The sequence below is a fragment of the Palaemon carinicauda genome, chromosome 30 (genome assembly GCF_036898095.1).
Source record: "Palaemon carinicauda isolate YSFRI2023 chromosome 30, ASM3689809v2, whole genome shotgun sequence".
NCBI classification, from domain to species: domain Eukaryota; kingdom Metazoa; phylum Arthropoda; class Malacostraca; order Decapoda; family Palaemonidae; genus Palaemon; species Palaemon carinicauda.
In genome coordinates, this window is record NC_090754.1 from 67,566,358 (window position 1) to 67,586,795 (window position 20,438).

The 20,438-nt window shown below is 41.0% G+C and overlaps 1 protein-coding gene across 1 annotated transcript in view; it reads right to left on the reverse strand.

The window, feature by feature from the left end:
• The window catches only part of ebi (transducin beta like ebi), an 80,349-nt gene extending 75,536 nt beyond the window's left edge, over positions 1-4,813 (reverse strand). Inside the window, exon 1 of the mRNA XM_068353995.1 lies at positions 4,691-4,813. The gene's annotated coding sequence lies outside the window, so the exon portion shown is untranslated. The remainder of the gene's footprint in view (positions 1-4,690) is intronic.
• Between the last annotated feature and the right edge of the window lie 15,625 nt (positions 4,814-20,438).

Consider the following 20,438-nt stretch of genomic DNA (forward strand, 5'->3'; position numbering starts at 1 on the left):
GCGCTGGGGGAGACCGCACAGTCTTCTTGAGACTGAACCAGCTATCGAACTCCTCTTCTAACCGCATTGGTGACCTGATGGGCATCCTAGGGGCCGTCCAAGCGATGGAGTCCGAATTCGACGAGCCTGCCGGCGGACTCTCCTTGTCCGCTTCTCCCCCGGGTCACTGAAGCACCTGAAACGCACAGCCACGATGCAGGGGAAGGGGCCGGAGCAGACTTCCCCAACTTCGGGTCTTCGGAAGAGACGGGTCCTGTAGGCACCAGAACCTCGTCTCCCGAGCACACTCCCGCCCCCCCAACAGGCCCCCCACACGCCTGTACAGACACAACATCCCCCACATCAGGAATATCAGACTCCTGGGGAAGGGCAATGGGTTGCTTCCCCGCAACAGACTTACCTCATCCCCTATTCTGGGTAGGGGAAGGTGGCGGGGAACTCTTCTCCGACGGGGCAGCGGGCGACGCTAAGGGCGAGGAGATGCTCGCCTTCTTGGGGGATCTCTTGGACGCCTTCTTCTTCTTGGTCCCGTAGAGTGCCCACTGGATCTCGGGCCAAGACTCGCACTCCAGACACGTGGCTGAGGGGGCACACACACTGCCCCTACACGAAGAACACAAGGTGTGGGGATCAACCTCCGGCTTAGAGAGGAACGCACCAAAAGATTTACCGGCCATAGGCCCGGGGCAACGACATGGATGCTCCATAACCGCACACTAAAGCACCAAGCAACACAAAAACACAGGGGAAAGAGGTGGATAAAGGAATATAGGGTGAATGCTAAACACGTGGGAACCGCGTGGGGACACAGGGTCGCACAGGATGAGAGAGAGCGGCGAGATGTTAATCACACCACGACCAGAAACTTTCTTGTGACCGAGACCTGGCCACACGCTCTCACTGACCCGGGTTGCCTAAGAGCGCATATTCATCCGCTACAGAGGGACCCACCATAGAAAACGGAGATAGGGGAAACTACACAAAATTCTGGTCGGTTGGGAGGAGAGTCCCAGATACTTCTAAGAAAGTAGTTCGAGGTAAGTACTCCGTGTTGGAACAAATAAAAATTACAATATACTTATCATTTAATCCTACAAAAATACAAACCATCACCTTTTAAGTGGGGGGCTCACTCAGAAGGATTGTTGTACAAATACTATGTAGGTGCACACCTCTCAAAATAGTGGAACTTCATTAGTTCAAACTTGCAGCGAAAGTTTTAATGTTGAACAGGCTGACATAATTTTTTTAAAGTTTATATATGAAAGATCTATTTTAATGTTCCTACTCTTGTTAAAGTGCTTCATTTTAACCGTCCATACTTCTCATGTAATTTATTTCCTTATTTCTTTTCCTCACCAGGCTATTTTTTCTCCATCAGAGCCCTTAGGCTTAAAGCAAAGATGCTTTTCCAACTAGGGTTATAGCTTAGCAAGTAATAATAATAATAATAATACAACCAAGTTCTGTACCACTGCATTGCTGCGTTGTGCAGGAAGGGAAACGGAGCGAAGACCAGGTGCAAAGAAGTGAAAATGTTGGACTGTGCACAACAGTCCTAATCACGATTACTGTACTCGAAACTTCACCTAAATATTATATGGACCTCTAAACCGCAAAGACAGACCCTGCAAATACCGAAGCCCACTATACAAGTAGAACATTGGATATGACTTCTATTTCCTATCACTACAGCAGATAAAATATATCACATGTTTCTAACCTATCCTATCATTAAGAACTTGATAAGTAAAATAAGAGCTTTAATAACAAAATATTTTATAATATTGGAAACAAATAACAAAGTTTAAAATATAAACTTAAGACCAAAGCACAACCTCTACTTATCAGCTTTCTCTGAACTTTATGGAGAGAAGGTTCATGTGGCAGGTGTGAAGATCACGATCAGAACAAAGGAGGAATCTTCTATCAAAATCTGTAACTTCATTAATAGTGGTTTACAACAGTATTATATGGGTTTCAAAGTGGTATATTTGCAAAGATCTGTTCAATTGTGTGTTTCAATGTCCTATCTAATATTGTACTTATCTACTGTATAATAAAATAACTATGATGGTATTTATCTCTGTATGACTAATGGGAACTGGGGCACAATCACTTACAAATAGCTCGACTAAAATTTGAACACAATTTCTTTGTCTAAATACACCGTTTACTTTTGGGAGACTAATGATGGGTTACAGGACATTATTATTATTATCATTACTAGCCAAGCTACAACTCTAGTTGGAAAATAAGATGCTATAAGCCCAAGGGCTCCAATAGGGAAAAATAGCCCAGTGAGGAAAGGAAATACGGAAATAAATAAATGATGAAAACAAGCTAACAATAAATCATTCAAAAACAGTAACGTCAAAACACATGTGTCCTATATAAATTATTAACAACCGACAAAAACAGATATGTCATATATAAACTATAAAAAGACTCATGTCAGCCTGGTCAACATAAAAACATTTGCTCCAACTTTGAACTTTTGAAGTTCTACTGATTCAACTACCTGATTAGGAAGATCATTCCACAACTTGGTAACAGCTGGAATAAAACTTCTAGAATACTGTGTAGTATCGAGCCTCATGATGGAGAAGGCCCGGCTATTAGAATTAACTGCCTGCCTAGTATTACGAACAGGATAGAATTGTGTTGTTTGTATTTGCTTTTGACAGTTGTGTTTTTCTATGGCATAATCATTAACTTCCATTTATTCATACACAAGTTCCAAGATGTTTTACAAAAGCCCTTTTCAACCAATACCTCAACTTCAATTATTATAAATATTATTACTTGCTAAGCTACAAACCTGGTTTGAAAAGCAGGCTGCTATAAACCCAGGGGCTCCAACAGGGAAAATAGCCCAGTAAGGAAAGGTTAAAAGGAAAGTAAAATATTCTAAGAAACGTGACTACCATCACAAGAAGATAACTCCCACTGGGAGTCAGTTCGTCTATTTAACTAATTGATCATGGTCAAAACACCATTCAGTATATAGCTATTGTGTTGTTGCTGATCTGAAAGTAAAAACTTTCACTCAAATAATGACCCACATGTACCACTTGCAAGAGCAATAGACTCATGAGATCATGCTTAATTGCAAGTGAAGAGAGCTATGGTAGAGCAACGACATTAGAGGGAAGCGACATAAATACAGTAACAGGCTATTAAGAAATTTTAATTTCATGCCACTTGCATGAACCATATTTCCAAATGGTTATTTTGTGTTAATTATGCAATTCTGACCATCAATATTGCTTTAAATATTTGGTCTATTGTGTTTCCTGAAAAAAAGAAAACCCTGGCTAGTACAGTGGTAACGTGATTGCCTAGCATTCGCGAGGCAGCAGATCGATCCCCGGCCGGGACCGTGAGTTTAAGCTGTTTACTGGGGAGGCCACTGCTGTGGTAGGGCACCACAGTGGGGGTTGGGTTAGCCCAGCTGACATTCTAGTGATCATTTATGCTGATGGAACTGGAACCGGAACTGAAACCAGACACCTTTAACCTTTACCGCTAGGATACTACTTAATTGGTCATTTATAGGAGTATGAAAACTAATGAACAGGTGGTCTGTCCAATATCCAAGGTCAGAAATATAGCTAAGCAACCGGAAATCTGAGTGTGGATCGCACGCCCTCTGGGAGGTAAGTAGGCAAGGATATCGCTCTTAGGTTAGGTTAGGTTAGGTCAGGACTCTTAAGTTAGGTGGTGTTCTGGTGTTTGTTTCATTTTTAAAATGTGGCCTTCCAGTTTTAAATAGGAATTTCAAAACTGACTATAATTTAAAAAATACGGATTTTCCCCAATCATTTGCATCCTAATAGTTTGAAGCAAGGTTTAAGGTAGCTATAAATACACCACAAACGCTTATTTTCTTGATTAGGAATATTGTGCTATAGTAAATATTTACCTTCGGTTTTATTTGCTGGCCAGGACTGTCTCATATAATTACCCTTTAGCAGTTTTATAAAAATAATGGTATTTTTGTACTGTATTACAGAGTAAGGTAACCTAGGGAAAAAACTTTCTTACACCAAAAGTTCCCTTCTCTTCGAAAATGACACTCGTTCCTGTCGCAAATAAATACTTTCAGAATATATACACACACACACACACACACACATATATATATATATATATATATATATATATATATATATATATATATATATATATATATATATATATATATATATATATATAAATGACACTCGTTCCTGTCGCAAATAAATACTGTCAGAATATATATATATCTATATATATATATATATATATATATATATATATATATATATATATATATATATATATATACACACCGATGTAACTATCGTAAGTTATAGGTAACCTGGCCTTATAGTTAGCTTTGTCTCCTAGTTTATGTAGCATGGTTAAACCTAAACTATCCAATTTCACTATCGTAAAACAACAGTAGTGTAATTTTCCATTTATAGGAATAGTTCTGCTTTACAGTAACTTTATTTCTTTATCATTTATACAAATAGAAAATAACCATACGAAATAAATGCCCTATAATTCTGGGTCTCAAAAAATGTCTAAAAGCGGTTCCCCGGTACATTGACATCAACCACCAGCTTATATTAATAACTAATGTTAAATACATATCACAAGAGCTACATATATCTACACAAGTTTATATGTAGTCGGTACTTACAGTTTCTTAATAACATGTAGCGGAATAAGGTCAAATTAGTACTACCATGGTAACATTGTAGGTCATAAAGGTACTCCTCAAAGTCTTAAACTCCAAAGCCAAAACAATAATGGCGTCTGATCGCATTTCCTAAAAAATTAACTTCTGGTATTTTTTTATGAATAATTCTCTTGAAAATAAGAACCAGAGCATAAAATATTAATAAATAATTAAAAATGCTACGATATAATCCACTTTATGCACTTTTTAAGAAATGCAAGTGGGGTGACAATAATACATGATGCAACAAGATTAAGACCATAGATATCTATGTTTAAGACTAAACGTAATATAAGATAGTAATGATTGACCATAAGATTATGTCTAAGACTTTTAATGGTAACTTATAATAGACAGTCCATACATTGTTTCTCGCAATACCAGATGGGAAATGTTGAATGCTTTTGAACGAACATGATAAAATGACGGTGGACGTCCTGTAGAGAATAGGTTTCCCATGCTGTATAGGACCGGAAAAAGTCATTAAAGCAGAAGTAATTAATGACCCATGATGACTGCTGCATATAAAACCTTATAAGACTTCGACTACCCATAGGTAGGTAGGTAGTAGGTTGGCCAGGGCACCAGCCACCCGTTGAGATACTACCGCTAGAGAGTTATGGGTCTTTAATGGCTGGCCAGACAGTACTACATTGGATCCTCCTCTCTGGTTACGGTTCATTTTCCCTTTGCCTACATACACACTGAATAGTCTGGCATATTCTTTACATATTCTCCTCTATCCTCATACACCTGACAACACAGATTACCAAACAATTCTTCATCACCCAAGGGGTTGTCGCACTGTAATTGTTCAGTGCCACTTTCCTCTTGGTAAGGGTAGAAGAGACTCTTTAGCTATGGTAAGCAGCTCTTCTAGGAGAAGGACACTCCAAAATCAAACCACTGTTCTCTAGTCTTGGGTAGTGCCATAGCCTCTGTACCATGGCCTTTCACTGTCTTGGGTTAGAGTTCTCTTGCTTGAGGGTACACTCGAGCACACTCTCCTATCTTATTTCTCTTCCTCTTGTTTTGTTAAAGTTTTTATAGTTTATATAGGAGATATTTATTGTTGTTACTCTTCTTAGAATATTTTATTTTCCTTTTTTTCCTTTCCGCACTGAGCTATTTTCCCTGTTGGAGCCCCTGGGCTTATAGCATACTGCTTTTCCAACTAGGGTTGTAGCTTAGAAAGTAATAATAATAATAATAATAGTAACTGTGAGGTAGCTTCAAACTTGCTTTGTTCCACAATATCTTATCGGAAATTATCTGATAACAGCTCAAGTAAATTTATTTGAGACTATACCTTGTCTTATTTTACATTTTATCATTCTAACTTATATGTTCATCTTCCAAATGATTAAAATTGGATTGGATTTATGAACTTTGGATGGGACTTCTGAGGCCATTCGACAAATAAAAGCAGGCCTACCCTCGAATTACAATATTGTTAAATGTAATTGGACAGCAGAATAGGGTAGAATTCTTTTGCGGTTACATTGGGTCACACTAATCTGTCTTACTTCTCTTCTTTTGTTTTTGTTTTAGTTTACATATGAAAGATCAAATTTATGTAGTAACTGTTAATAAAACATTTTATTTTATTCTCGCGTTATCTATTTCCTTGTTTACTTTCACCCTTCGGTTGTTTTTCCCTGATGGAGCCCCTGGGCTTATAGCATCCTGCTTTCCCAACTATGATGGTAGCTCGGCGAGTAGTAGGAGGAGGAGTAGTATTAGTAGTAGTAGTAGTTGTAGTAATAATAATAATAATAAAACCAAATAAGAGGTAATGTGAACTATGAGAATGCCTTTGATATTGTGCACCGGCCAATTTTGTGGAGAGTCCTGCGTTATTATGGAGTTCCTCTTAAATATGTAAATGTGATTGAGTTTGTTCCTGAGTATAGCAAGGGCAAAGTTAACATTAGTGGGGTCTATCAAATGAATTTCCAATGACCACTGGAGTAGGCCTGCTCCAAGGGAATGTGTTGTCACCAACGTTGTTTATTCTCCTCATGGATTTTGTAATGCATAGAACAGTTGGGGATGGTGGAGAAGGATTGCTAATGGAAATTAGCTGACCTAGAGCATGCTGATGATACTGTCCTTATTAGTAGAATATCACAGGATTTGCAAAAGTATCACATGAAGTTGAGCTCAAGATAAAAAAAAACTGATGAGAACAGAATATGCAATGGAGGATGAAATATCATTGGAAGGAGAACGGATTAATTAGGTGGAATCATTTAAATATTGAGGAACTATGATCTCTAATAAAGAATCTTTAGATTTTGAGTTTAATGAAAGATGGAAAAAAAAAATAGCAAATCAGCAATGGCTAAGTTCAGTAAATTTGGAAACCAAAACACCTGAAATTACATTTAAAAACCATGCTATAAGTTTAATAAGATTGGTGATACTGTGTGGACACAAGTCATGGTATAACAATGAAACAATACCCAACAGATTTTGTAGATTTGAGAACAAAGCCCTCAGAAGGATAGTTGGAGTTAAATGGCAGGATAAGTTTAGAAATGAAACTCTAAGAGATTTCTCGAGTGCCATATGTGGATGAAATCATGGTAGATGGAGATGGTTTGGGCATTCTCTTCGCACTCCCTAAGAGAGATTAGTTCACCAAACTTTCAACTGGGCTCCACAAGGCACTAGAAGAATTGGAAGACCCAGGCCTACATGGCTGAGGACTATGAAATATGAAGTAGATGATGAATGGAGAAATATTGATTTAAAAGCTCGAGATAGAGACGACTGACAAAATCTAACCAAGTCCCTTTGCGTCTATAAGTGTGGGAGATGATGATGAGGTAATGTAGTATTTATAGTGGGTGACAGAACACTGCAAAAGCCTATTTTCAAAATTCCTAGTGCAGCAGGTGAGGTGAAGTTACAGTAGTGAGCCTCTTTAAAAAAGAAAGAAAAAAAACTTTAGGTATTGTAATAAAACCGCCAGAAATATACCCCCCCCCCCCACAGAATTTCTGATTTTATAGCGAAATAATTCTTCAAGTCCCAATGACTTGTAGGGGTTGGGGGTAAAATTTCATATATATATATATATATATATATATATATATATATATATATATATATATATATATATATATATATATATATATATATATATATATACACACACACACACACACTGGAATGCTCTTCAGTTTATACGTACCGTATTTAGTTTGATAATCAATCCTGCAACTCTATCACTAGTACTACAAAATTCTTCTGTGTTACCTGCAAGACTTTTATTAATAACAAAACCCACTCCGTTTTCTTTGTTCCTTTCATGTCCTCTGAAGCAAACTGCATGACCCACTTTTAATTCTATATAAGATTTTCCAGTTATTCTAATTTCACTCAATCCTATTAAATCCCAATCTGATTCTGTTAAAACATCAGCATAATGAAACCCCTTAAAAAACAAGTAATAAAAGAACTCTACGTTAGAACACTTAGATATCTTTAGGCTTACAGGAAGTACAGCAATCCTAAAAAAACATTTAGTGAAAAAATTCTGATTGAAAAAGGAGTTAAACAGGGAGACCCCCATCCCTCCAAAATTATTCACAGCATGCTTAGTAAGTCAATATTCAATAAAAATGCAGAATAAACAAATAATGGCTATAGAAAAACCTTTAGAGATTGTTAATGAATATACTTTCTTAGAACAGACAGCATGAGTTTCCCCAGGACATGCGACTGATATTAAAAGCATAAGCATGGGATGGAGAACTTTTGGTAAATAAAATGAGATTATGAAAATTAAAATGTCACTCTCCCTAAAAAGAAAAGTATTCAAATTGATGGTCCTACCTGTATTTACATATGTATCAGAAACTTGGAGCCTTACCCAAGCCTTAGAACATCAGCTAGATACGACTCAGTGAGACATGGTAAGAATAATGATGAAAATAACACTAACAGACAAAAAAAAAAAAAAAAAAAAGAGTAACATGAATATGAGAGTAAATTAAAGTAGAGGATATTCTAACATGTAAGAAAAAGAAATGGACATGGGCAGGACATACAATGAGAATGACAGATAAAAGATGACAAAAGAATAACAGAATGGGTCTCTAGAGATTGCAAATGAAGCAGGGGATAGGAAGAGAAGACAATAGATTGACAAGCTAAGAAAATTTGTGGGTATAGACTGGCAGAGAAAGACCATAAATAGATGCGAGTGAAAGGACATATCTGAAGCCTTTGTCCTGCAGTGGACTAGCAATGGCTGATGTTGCTACATATAAATGCACACATACATTACACACAGATATATATATATATATATATATATATATATATATATATATATATATATATATATATATATATATATATATATATATATATATATATATACTGTATATATATATACAGTATATATATATATATATATATATATATATATATATATATATATATATATATATATATATATATGTATGTATATTTATATATATATAAAAAGTTACTCTTGGGCATATTAATATACGTTTATAACGAATAGACAATGTCATGCATGAAAAATAATGCTTAGAATATTAGTAAGAAGGTTAAAATCAAAAGCTGAAGAATATATTGGAAAAGACTAATTTTGATTTTGATCGGGATGTGGAACACGAGGGGCTGTATAAGGATGATACAAGGAAAAGTTGTAGATGTTAATGAGGAAATATTTGTTTGTTTCATTGACTGGGAAAGCATTTGATAGGGTCCTAAATAACATATCTACAGATTGGAGAGATAAAATGTTAATAAAAAATTCACATCTTGCAGGTAAAGATTCGGAACCTAGAAATGTTGGAAGAGTAGTCAGATAGGGATGCCGCCTATCACCAATTTTGTTCAACACTTGCAGAAGCAATGATGAAAGAGTCACTGGAAGACCTAGAAGATGGCATAAGGTGAGAGGAGAAATAGGGAAAACTATAAGGTTTTCTAATGACAAGGGGGTTGTCTGTAGCACAAGAGAGGGTTTACAGATGATAATAAGATAAATATGACAGCACAGAAATATAGAATGAAAATAAATATATCTTAGACCAAGGTAAGGAGAACTGCAAGAAGACAAGGATCTCCAATAAACATGGATTAGAAATGAAGCTGTGGAGGAAGTCAACCATTCCAAGTACTTGAGTAGTATTACAACACAAGAAAGAAACTGCAGTAAATAGATTAAGATTAGAATAGCTCAAGGTAGCTTTCAAGAGAGATACAAACATTAACGAGAAAACTGTAAATGGAACTGAAGTAAAGATTTGTAAAAATTTCCATATGGAGTGTAGCATTGTACAGCTCTGGAACATGGACTATAAAAGCAAGACAAGAAGCATCTGGAAGCATTTGAAATGTGGATATGGAGGATTTAAGGGGCAATGAGCTTCTGAAGACATTATAAAAGGTCAATTTGAAAGACGAAGACCCAGAGGAAGGAAAAGAAAGTCAACACTAGATGACCTGAAGGGAAGAAGGTGCCAAAAGCTAATAGACGTGGTCATGAATAGAGAATTATGGAAGGCTACTAATCCATGAAAGAACCTGCCGCCCATTGAGATACTACCGCTAGAGAGTTATGGGGTTGTTTGACTGAATAGTCTAGCCTATTCTTTACAGATTCTCCTATGTCCTCATACACCTGACAACACTGAGATAACCAAACAATTTTTCTTCTCTCAAGGGGTTAACTACTGCACTGTAATTGTTCAGTGGCCACTTTTCTCTTGGTAAGGGTAGGAGAGACTCTTTAGCCATGGTAAGCAACACTTCTAGGAGAAGGACACTCCAAAATCAAACCATTATTCACTAGTCTTGGGTAGTGCCATAGCCTCTGTACCATGGTCTTCCACTGTCTTGGGTTAGAGTTCTCTTGCTTGAGGGTACACTCGGGCACACTATTCTATCAAATTTCTCTTCCTCTTGTTTTGTTAAAGTATTTATAGTTTATATTGGAAATATTTATTTTTGTTGTTGCTATTCCTAAAATATTTTATTTTTCTTGTTTCCTTTCCTCACTGGGCTATTTTCCCTGTTGGGGCCTCTGAGCTTATAGCATCCTGCTTTTCCAACTAAGGTTGTAGTTTAGCAATTAATAATAATAATAATAATAATAATAATAGAGCACATAGTTTTCAGAAAAACTGGAAAAATGTATTTACGTTCCCCCATTAATCATTTGGTGTCGAAACAATTTGAATCACTTCATGACTCTTCTTAAGGACTACATAGGATGAGTGATGGAATTACACTTTAATATAAAGGCTATGGTGGTAAAAATTTTGATACAAAAATATAAACTCCAAAACTAGTTAATAAAAATTGATAACTGAAAACTTCATGATTCTTTGAAATACTGTATAAAGATAAAAATTTAAGAGCGGCAGGTAGACCTATAAGCTACCCCAAATCACCAATCCTTAGCTCACAAAGATGGCAAGGTTGCAGACACTACAAAAAATTATATGGAGCAGAATGCCCAACAGGGATATTTCCAATAGGTCAAACCAGTTTTTGAAAATGATGACTTCTTTCTGCACCTCAAGGGAGATACAAGGAGGACAAGAAGTCACGTTTGGTCTTCCTTTCCCAAGGAGACTAAATAGGTTAGTGACTATGAGTGAACTCACGAACCAGTGACTGGGTGGTTCCAATTACTGATTAATACACTCTATCTCAAGCACCAATTCTTACGAAAGGTTACAAGAATCATCATCATGCTTCAATATAGCGAAAGTACCAAAAGAACATTTCTTAGCCTTCTTATGATGGGATACTTTCCAGGTCCTCTTGTGTGCTTCTACCACCATAACATTGAGGACCACAAAACACACCTGCTCTTCTTTCTACCTCTTACGACAGGGTGCCTTCTCAACCTCTCTCATGTCCACCAAGGTAGAGACAGGCATTCCCACAATGAAAGAACTTGCAGCAGGAACCCCAGTAAAAACATATTAATCAGGGCAGGCTTCTTCTAATGGAGCAAATAACAGCAAATTTTCAAGGAAACCTTTCGGGATGAAAGGTTTACTTGAAAATCAAGCATCAAAATTAACATGTACACTCCTTGGTGAGTGATCTTTGGATAAAACCCCTTAGCCACCTAAAAATTCAAGCTAGACGCCACTTAATATGTATACAGAAATATTGTATTGTGCATTATAATGGCAATGACTTGTCCTATATGGTGTCAAATCATATTTTTCACTATATAGAATCTAAATTTGGAACACAGGACTTACTCACTGGCATCCTTGTACCATTAAAGTAGCTATCAATGTGCAACTAGGGCACTCTGCATGGCACTGCTGCTGTGCAACATGGCATGGGATTCAGTATCAGCTGAAAAATTATTTGGTGTCCATATTCTGTTGTTGACTACATGAAGTTTAACATTCATGTTTAGTTAGACAGTAATGTCTGAATCCTACCCAAGGGTAAAGGGGCTTTACATGTAGGTACCTGGATGAACTATTGGGCTAGGTGTAGGTTATATATCTTTATTCCCAAACCTTGATGGACTGTAAACTATCCCTTAATGTGTATGATTGTGATCAAGGTGATCAAAGGATTAACCCTAGGCCTTGATTCACTGAATACTGAACAGACAATTATCATACTGTGATACCTTGTACTCTATACTATTGACCAAGATGGCAAATACAGATACAGGACTGTTTAAATTCTTGACTGGCTGGAACAAACGCTGCCTTTTCCAGAAGAGTGAACAAGGGTCACCACATATACAAAACCACAAGAACATGATGGTTACATTATAATTGTGACTACTATTCCCCTCTTTAAATAATGAAATAATGAGAAGCCTGTTGTTCTGAATTCAGATAGAACTGATGAAGGTGGTGGCATTGGAAAAACTTTAGTGAGAAACAAGGCACAGCATCACCAAAGTTGTCGCCTTATGTTCAACAGTTACACAAAATTGGAGCTAGTTAAAAAAGAACAGAGTGTACTCAGCTGAGTAGAGCCATCCTAAAAGGCAAAACGGGTTTCATATGTGACAAAGAAACCCCATTTTCTTTCTGAACTCCGACAAGTTATGATGATGAACCTCAATAGCAGCCTTCATAAATGTCCCCAAACTTTAAATGAAGGAAAACATTTTGCAAGACTCACCATGGGAGATGCTATTGCACAAAAGCCCAAATATCATTTTGCATGTTTGACAGCCCTATACAATAGAGAGGAGGTACATCAAAGCCACCAAAAAATTGAAACAAGAACGTGCACTCTAAGAGGATGCCCGCCCACAGGCATTCTCATTCCTGGTTACATATCTAGTGGAGACCACCAGATCTGGTGAGTGTCCTGCATTTTTCCGACTTGCAGACATAGTTCACTTATATGTCCAGCTCCTGGAACAGCTGGGTGGTGATGCGGGCTTAGGTAGATAATTCCACAAGCTAGTCACAGATGGAATAAAACTTTTGAAATAATATAATGGAGAAGGCACAACTGTTAGAATTAACTGCATACTTAATACAGTACAGTACTACGTAGAGCATGGTACAGTTTGTGGCCATGCTTGAACACGGAGCAGACATAAAATCCCAACTGAGGTTTGGCACATCAAAGACAGATCTAGCAATTGCTCAACTACTCCAGTACAACTAATATTATTATTATTATTATTATTACTATCCAAGCTACAACCCTAATTGGAAAAGCAAGATGCTATAAGCCCAGGGGCTCCAATAGGGAAAAATAGCCCAGTGAGGAAAGGAAATAAGGAAATAAATAACTGAAGAGAACAAATCAACAATAAATCATTCTAAAAAAAGTAATGTCAAAAGAGATATATCATATATAAACTATTAACAACGTCAACAACAAATATGTCATATATAAACTATAAAAAGACTCATGTCCGCCTGGTCAACAAAAAAGCATTTGCTCCAACTTTGAACTTTTGAAGTTCTACTGATTCAACAACCCGATTAGGAAGATCATTCCACAACTTGGTAACAGCTGGAATAAAACTTCTAGAGTACTGCGTAGTATTAAGTCTTATGATGGAGAAGGCCTGGCTATTAGAATTAACTGCCTGCCTAGTATTACGAACAGGATAGAATTGTCCAGGGAGATCTGAATGTAAAGGATGGTCAGAGTTATGAAAAATCATATGCAACATGCATAATGAACTAATTGATCGACGGTGCCAGAGATTAATATCTAGATCAGGAATAAGAAATTTAATAGACCGTAAGTTTCTGTCCAACAAATTAAGATGAGAATCAGCAGCTGAAGACCAGACAGGAGAACAATACTCAAAACAAGGTAGAATAAAAGAATTAAAACACTTCTTCAGAATAGATTGATCACCGAATATCTTAAAAGACTTTCTCAATAAGCCAATTTTTTGTGCAATTGAAGAAGACACAGACCTTATATGTTTCTCAAAAGTAAATTTGCTGTCAAGAATCACGCCTAAAATTTTGAAAGAGTCATACAGATTTAAAGAAACATTATCAATACTGAGATCCGGATGTTGAGGAGCCACCGTTCTTGACCTACTTACAATCATACTTTGAGTTTTGTTAGGATTCAACTTCATACCCCATAATTTGCACCATGCACTAATTTTAGCTAAATCTCTATTAAGGGATTCACCAACCCCAGATCTACATTCAGGGGATGGAATTGATGCAAAGAGAGTAGCATCATCTGCATATGCAACAAGCTTACTTTCTAGGCCAAACCACATGTCATGTGTATATAGTATGAAAAGTAATGGGCCAAGAACACTACCCTGTGGAACACCGGATATCACATTCCTATACTCACTATGGTGCCCATCAACAACAACTCTTTGAGATCTACTACTTAAAAAATTAATAATAATGCTAAGAAACGACCCACCCACTCCCAACTGTTTCAGTTTGAAAACAAGGGCCTCATGATTAACACGGTCAAAGGCAGCACTAAAATCAAGGCCAATCATACGAACTTCCCGACCACAATCAAGGGATTTCTGTACTGCATTGGAGATTGTAAGAAGGGCATCACATGCTCCAAGGCCTTTCCGAAAACCAAATTGCAAACTAGGGAATAGATGATTACCTTCAGCAAACCTATTAAGACGTTTTGCCAGAAGACGTTCAAAAACTTTAGATAATATGGGAGTTATGGAGATTGGGCGGTAATCAGTGGGACTTGAGCTACCATTAACACATTTACATAGAGGAGTAACATTACCAATTCTCCAACAAGTGCTAAAAGCTCCTCTTCTTGCTAACTTGCGTAAAATAACAGATAACTTTGGAGCTAAGAAATCTGCTGTCTTTATAAAAAACAAAGGAAAAATACCATTTGGGTCTACACCTCCATAAGCATCAAGGTCCATCAACAGAGCTTTAATCTCACGAGATCGAAAAGCTAAACTAGTTAGTTTAGCCTCAGGAAAACAGGAATGAGGAAGTTCAAGTTTTTCATTACTCTGTTTACTGCAAGATACAAAGAAGGAGCAGCAACTCACAGGCATTTCTAAGAAAAGACAGCTGTCCGTCTAAACAGATCAGAAAGAGAACATTGGTGGAAATACTTAATGAGCATGGCATCAATTTCATATGGCTGGGTGCTAGAGATAGCTGCACAGCTGGGAGATGGTACAGTTGGCAAGTACTTGTAGGAGTGGTGGTCTGTCCACTAGTTCTGCAGATAAGGCTGTTCACCCCTTCAGCCAAAGACAACATAAGATCACAATCCAACTGCAACAACAGTGAACAATTCTTTCAATGGAACCAGCATCTATTTTCTAGCACCCAGCCAAAAGAGACAAAGGTGAAAAGCGGGGACTGCTGAAGTTCGGAGATCAAAAAGTGAAGACACTTCCAGAACTTTAAGACTCCTTCACCAATGTCTGGTACACTAAATAATTATTCAGTTGATGCTGAAACCCATGCCGAGTTTTACAGCAGCACTGTCATTCAGTGTTCCCTGATTATACGTTGAAATATGTTTTTTGGTACAAGGAAGCCAATGAGGAAGTTCATAGTTCCAAATTAGGATTCTACATTGAAAAAAAATCACAAATCTTAAGAAATTTGTATTTTTCCTAACAGTACTTACCTCGAACTACTTTCTTAGGAGTATCTGGGATCTCCTCCCAACCGACCAGAGTTTTGTGTAGTTTACCCTAGTCCCGTTTTCTATGAGGGGTAACCTCAGGTGGAGTGATACTCGACCTGAGGCTAACGCCGGGTCAGAGAGCATGCTTGCTCAGGTCTCGATCTCCAGTAAGTTCTTGATAGCTTAGGTATCTATGAAGTCCAGCAAGGCACTTGGGGTACGATGGGCGGGCCATTACCCGAAAGTAGTTCGAGGTAAGTACTGTTAGGAAAAATACAAATTACTTAAAATTTGTGATTTGTTCCAACACGGAGTACTTACCTCGAACTACTTTCTTAGGAGACTTATACCTTAGGAGGTGGGAGTGTCCTTCAGGACCTAGAGACCGTGACGAGTATAGAAGAGGAACCTAGGTAGGAGACTAGGTTCTGCTGACCCCAAGGAAAACACGAGAAAATAGGGAAAACTACGCAAAAAACCATCTTAGTGTCTAAGTAACTCATTTCTGCAAGAATCCTAGGATACATGTCCTTCCAATGATAGTGTATCCCATGGCAGTTTCAGGGGGCTACCAGAGTCATTTCCGGTAAGGGAATAGGGGAAGGAAGAACAAGGGGGCTCAGGAAGGAACCTGTGTCTCTTGGACTTACTACGTGCAGTTACCACTGGGGCTACAACTTTAAACCGTTTGGAGCATGGAAATGACGGGACCAAGCGAGAACCTGTCCAGGGACTTTCTCGAGTAGTCCTTCAAGTAGTGAGCCATAAAGGTCGACTGGCTAGACCAAGTACCTGCCCCTAGGATTTGGCCCACTGCCATGTTTTTCTCAAACGCCAATGAAGTATTTAGACCCCTAATGTCGTGGGGTCTGGGCTTTCCTGGAAGGGGGACCCCTGCAATACTATAGGCCCTGACGATCATTTGCCTTAGCCAGAAGGAGGTAGTGTTCTTGGAGACTGGCTTCTTCACAGTCCCGAGGAAAAATTAACAGACTCTTGATCTCGGGACGAAGTCTAGCTGTCCTCTCTAAATACTGCCATACTGCCCTGACAGGGCACAGCAGCAAGTCCCTCGGGTTGTCCGAACGAGGGATAGCTGGCACTGAGAACCCTTCAACTTTGGGGTCCCAAACAGCTGGATTCTGAGTCTTGGCTACGAAGAAGGGTAAGAATCTGAAGGTAGCTTCTCGCCAGCCCCTCGAGTGTGAGATCTCGTACGACAGGCCATGAATCTCACATACTATTTGCTGATGCCAGAGCTAAATGAAAGACTGCCTTGAGGGTGAGCTCCTTGTCTAGAATGTCTCTTAGAGGCTCGAAGGGAGGTTCCGAAAGCATCATCCCCCTGGGGCACTCTAGCGGCTTGGGGGGGAACACGACTGCTCGAAGCTCTTGATGAGCGTCGAGATATATCTGGAGGCACCTAGGTCTATGTCCTTCAGGAGGAAGACTTGGGATGGACGTGCCCACTTTGTCCCTAAGATAGAACAGGAAGTCTGCTATCTTGTGAATGGAGGCCCCTAACGGCCTGATGTTCTTTGAGGAGCACCCCTTAAAAAAGGTAGCCCACTTCGCCTGGTACACCTCGACTAACGAACGCCTGAGGTACCCTGACATCCTTGATGCCGTCCTCGACGGATATCCTTCCTTTCTTAAATGTCAGGATGCCTGAAAACTCTAAATCAATCAATCAATCTCAGGAGACGCTCGATAACCTCCATTCGTGAAGGCGGAGGGACCGAGGGTTTTTGTGGAACCTCTGGAAGTGAGGCTGCCGGAGAAGGTCTGGTCTGTCTGGAAGTGGCCCAGGTGGAAGGCGTGTCAGTTCCTTTAGATCCGCGAACCACTCTCTCTCTGGCCACCAGGGCGCTACCAAAGTCACCCACAGGTTGGCCATCCGTCTCACTCTGTGAGGATCTGTCTGAGCATCACGAAGGGTGGGAAGTCGTTAACGTCGAGGTTGTCCCAAGGGTGTTGGAAGGCGTCCTCGAACACTGCTGCTGGATCTGGCACAGGCAAACAAAACATGGGGAGCTGTGCGTTTAGTCTCGTGGCGAAGAGGTCTATCACCAGCGAGCCCCACTTCAGGAAGAGGGTTTTGACCACTTCTGGGTGTAGGGACCACCCGGGCCCTACCACTTGACCCATCCTGCTGAGGCTGTCGGCCAGGACGTTCCTCCTCCCCGGAGAGAACCTGGCTGAAAAATTGATTTGTTCCACTTCAGCCCATTCTAGGAACTCCATCATGAGACTGCACCGTTCCTTCAACTTCAGTCCTCCTTGCTTTTTCACGTAGGCCACCACTGTGGCGTTGGCGCACACCGGAGCCACGGTGCTTCTCCAGGGTAGATGGACGAACTCTAGGCACTCCCTATGTACGGTCCTCATCTCCAGCACGTTTATGTGCAGATTCGTCTCCTCGACTTCTCATTTACCTTTTGCCGTTTTGTCGAGAAGATGGGCACCCCAGCCCTCCTTGGATTCGTCCGTGAACAGGAGCATCTCCGGAGGGTCGGTTGCGAAGGGCATTCCCTTGAGGGTGTTCGTTCTGACGTGTCACCACTCCAGGACTTCCTTCGTCTCCGGGGACAATAGGACTATCTTGTGCGGGAAGTCCTATCAGTCTTTGCCAGTCCTTGGCTCTCCTGGGCTGGCCCGACAGGAAGGGCCAGAGTATCTGTTTCAGGTTGTCCAGTCTCTCCCCGGAGGGGAAGATCCCCGCCATCCGAGAGTCTAGGACCAACCCTAGGTAGGTCAATCCTGGTGGAGGGTATCAGCTGGGACTTCTCCAGGTTGATGATGATACTCAAGACGTTGCAGAACTGCAGGAACTTCGCGCCTAGCTCCCTCACTACTTCCTCTGAGGCTGAAAGCAACAACCAGACATCTAGGTACCGAATCTGGCGGACACCCTGTTCATGTGCCCAATCTGAAACTGTTGCAAAGACCCCTGTGAAGCCCTGAGGGCTGTCGACAGTCCGAAGCAGAGGGTTTTGAACTGCAACGTTTGGGTACTCCATTTTACCCTTAGGTACTTCCTGCTGGAAGGATGGACAGGGACCTGGAAGTAGACGTCTTTGTGGCCTATGGACCTCATGAAGTCCTCCTCGTTCAAGGTCGCTAGGACTGACTTCGGAGTGTCCATCTTGAAGTCTGTGTTGCACACGAATTTGTTGAAGGCTGAAAGGTCTATGACCGGTCTCCAGACCCCTGTCGCCTTCTCCACCAGGAAGAGCCTGCTGTAGAACCCTGGACCCAGTTTCTTGACTGGTTCTACTGCCCCTTTCACCAGCATTGCCGAGCCTTCTTCCTGCAATGGTGCTACTCTCAAGGGGTCCTTGGGTGCCAACCACTCCGCCTGTTGATCTGGGATCCGAGGTGGGGGTCCGCTAGGAAGGGCAGCCTGTAGCCATCCTTTAGTACTGCTACGGTCCACAGATCCCCTCCGTAGTTCCGCCATGCTTGCCAAGATCGTTTGAGGCATCCCCCCACCTGAGGTGTCGGCAGGAGTAGGGGGCCTCCCCTCCTATCTCCTTCGAGAGCCGCGGCCTGAACGCCCTCTCCTGGAGCCCGAGTAGGAGGGTCTGAAGGCTAACTGTGGAGTTGAAGCTCCACTACGGGAGGCAAGGCAAGGGAAAGATTACGTGTGCCAACTTCTACATCCGACGGGCGGACGGAGCCGAAGAGGCACTTGGAAAAGGTGCGGGGGGGGGGGGGGGGGGTTCCTCCCTCCACCGGCCACTGAGGTAGGCAATGGAGAGGCAATAGCTCTGTTTGACCCGCTAAGGGGAAAACCACTTTGCCTTCGTCACGGATGGAGCCATAAGGAACAGGGGTAGCCGTTATGGGTCTACCCCCTCCCGGGGAAATCCGTGGGGTTTAAGTACTCTGCCATGTCAACGGCCGCCTCCGATGCTTGGATGGTGCTGGCTGGGACGATGGCATGGCTGGCTCCATCACGGATGGAGCTGCCGGGACGGAGGTAGCCGTCATGGGTGTGTCAGCGGCCACCTCCAATGCTTGGATGGCGCTGGCCGGGATGATGGAGCGGCTAGCTCCATCACGGATGGAGCCACCGGGACGGAGGTATCCGTCATGGGTCTACCCCCTCCCGGGGAATCCGTGGGGTGTGAGTACCCTGGTATACCAGCGGTTGACCACGAAGCCTGAATAGAGCTGTCGTGGTACCCGGTATGGATGCCATGCTGCGGGGTCAAGCCAGTGGCTGCCTCCGCTGGACGGATGGAGCTCCTGCAGATATCCCTGGAGCCGCAGGCTTCCCCGTGCTTACTGGTTGGTTCCTTCGTTCAGGGCGGGCCATCGAAGAACCGGAGGCCGGGACAAGGCTGCCAGTCCGAAGGGGCGACTCTCTCCGCTGGGCGGGAAAAGTCGGAACCTTCGCGGGCTTATGCCTGTTGACCGAGACCTGGTGCGATGACTTCCGTCGATGATCGGGTCTGCTGGAGGAGACGTACCGCGAGAATGTCGAAGGAGCTTTAGGGAGCCAGCCAGTGAGGGCCTGTGCTGCACGGGGGTATCTACCAACCTGCTGAGGCCTGAGAGCCAGTCCTCATCCATCGCGGGCTTTGGTTCGTCC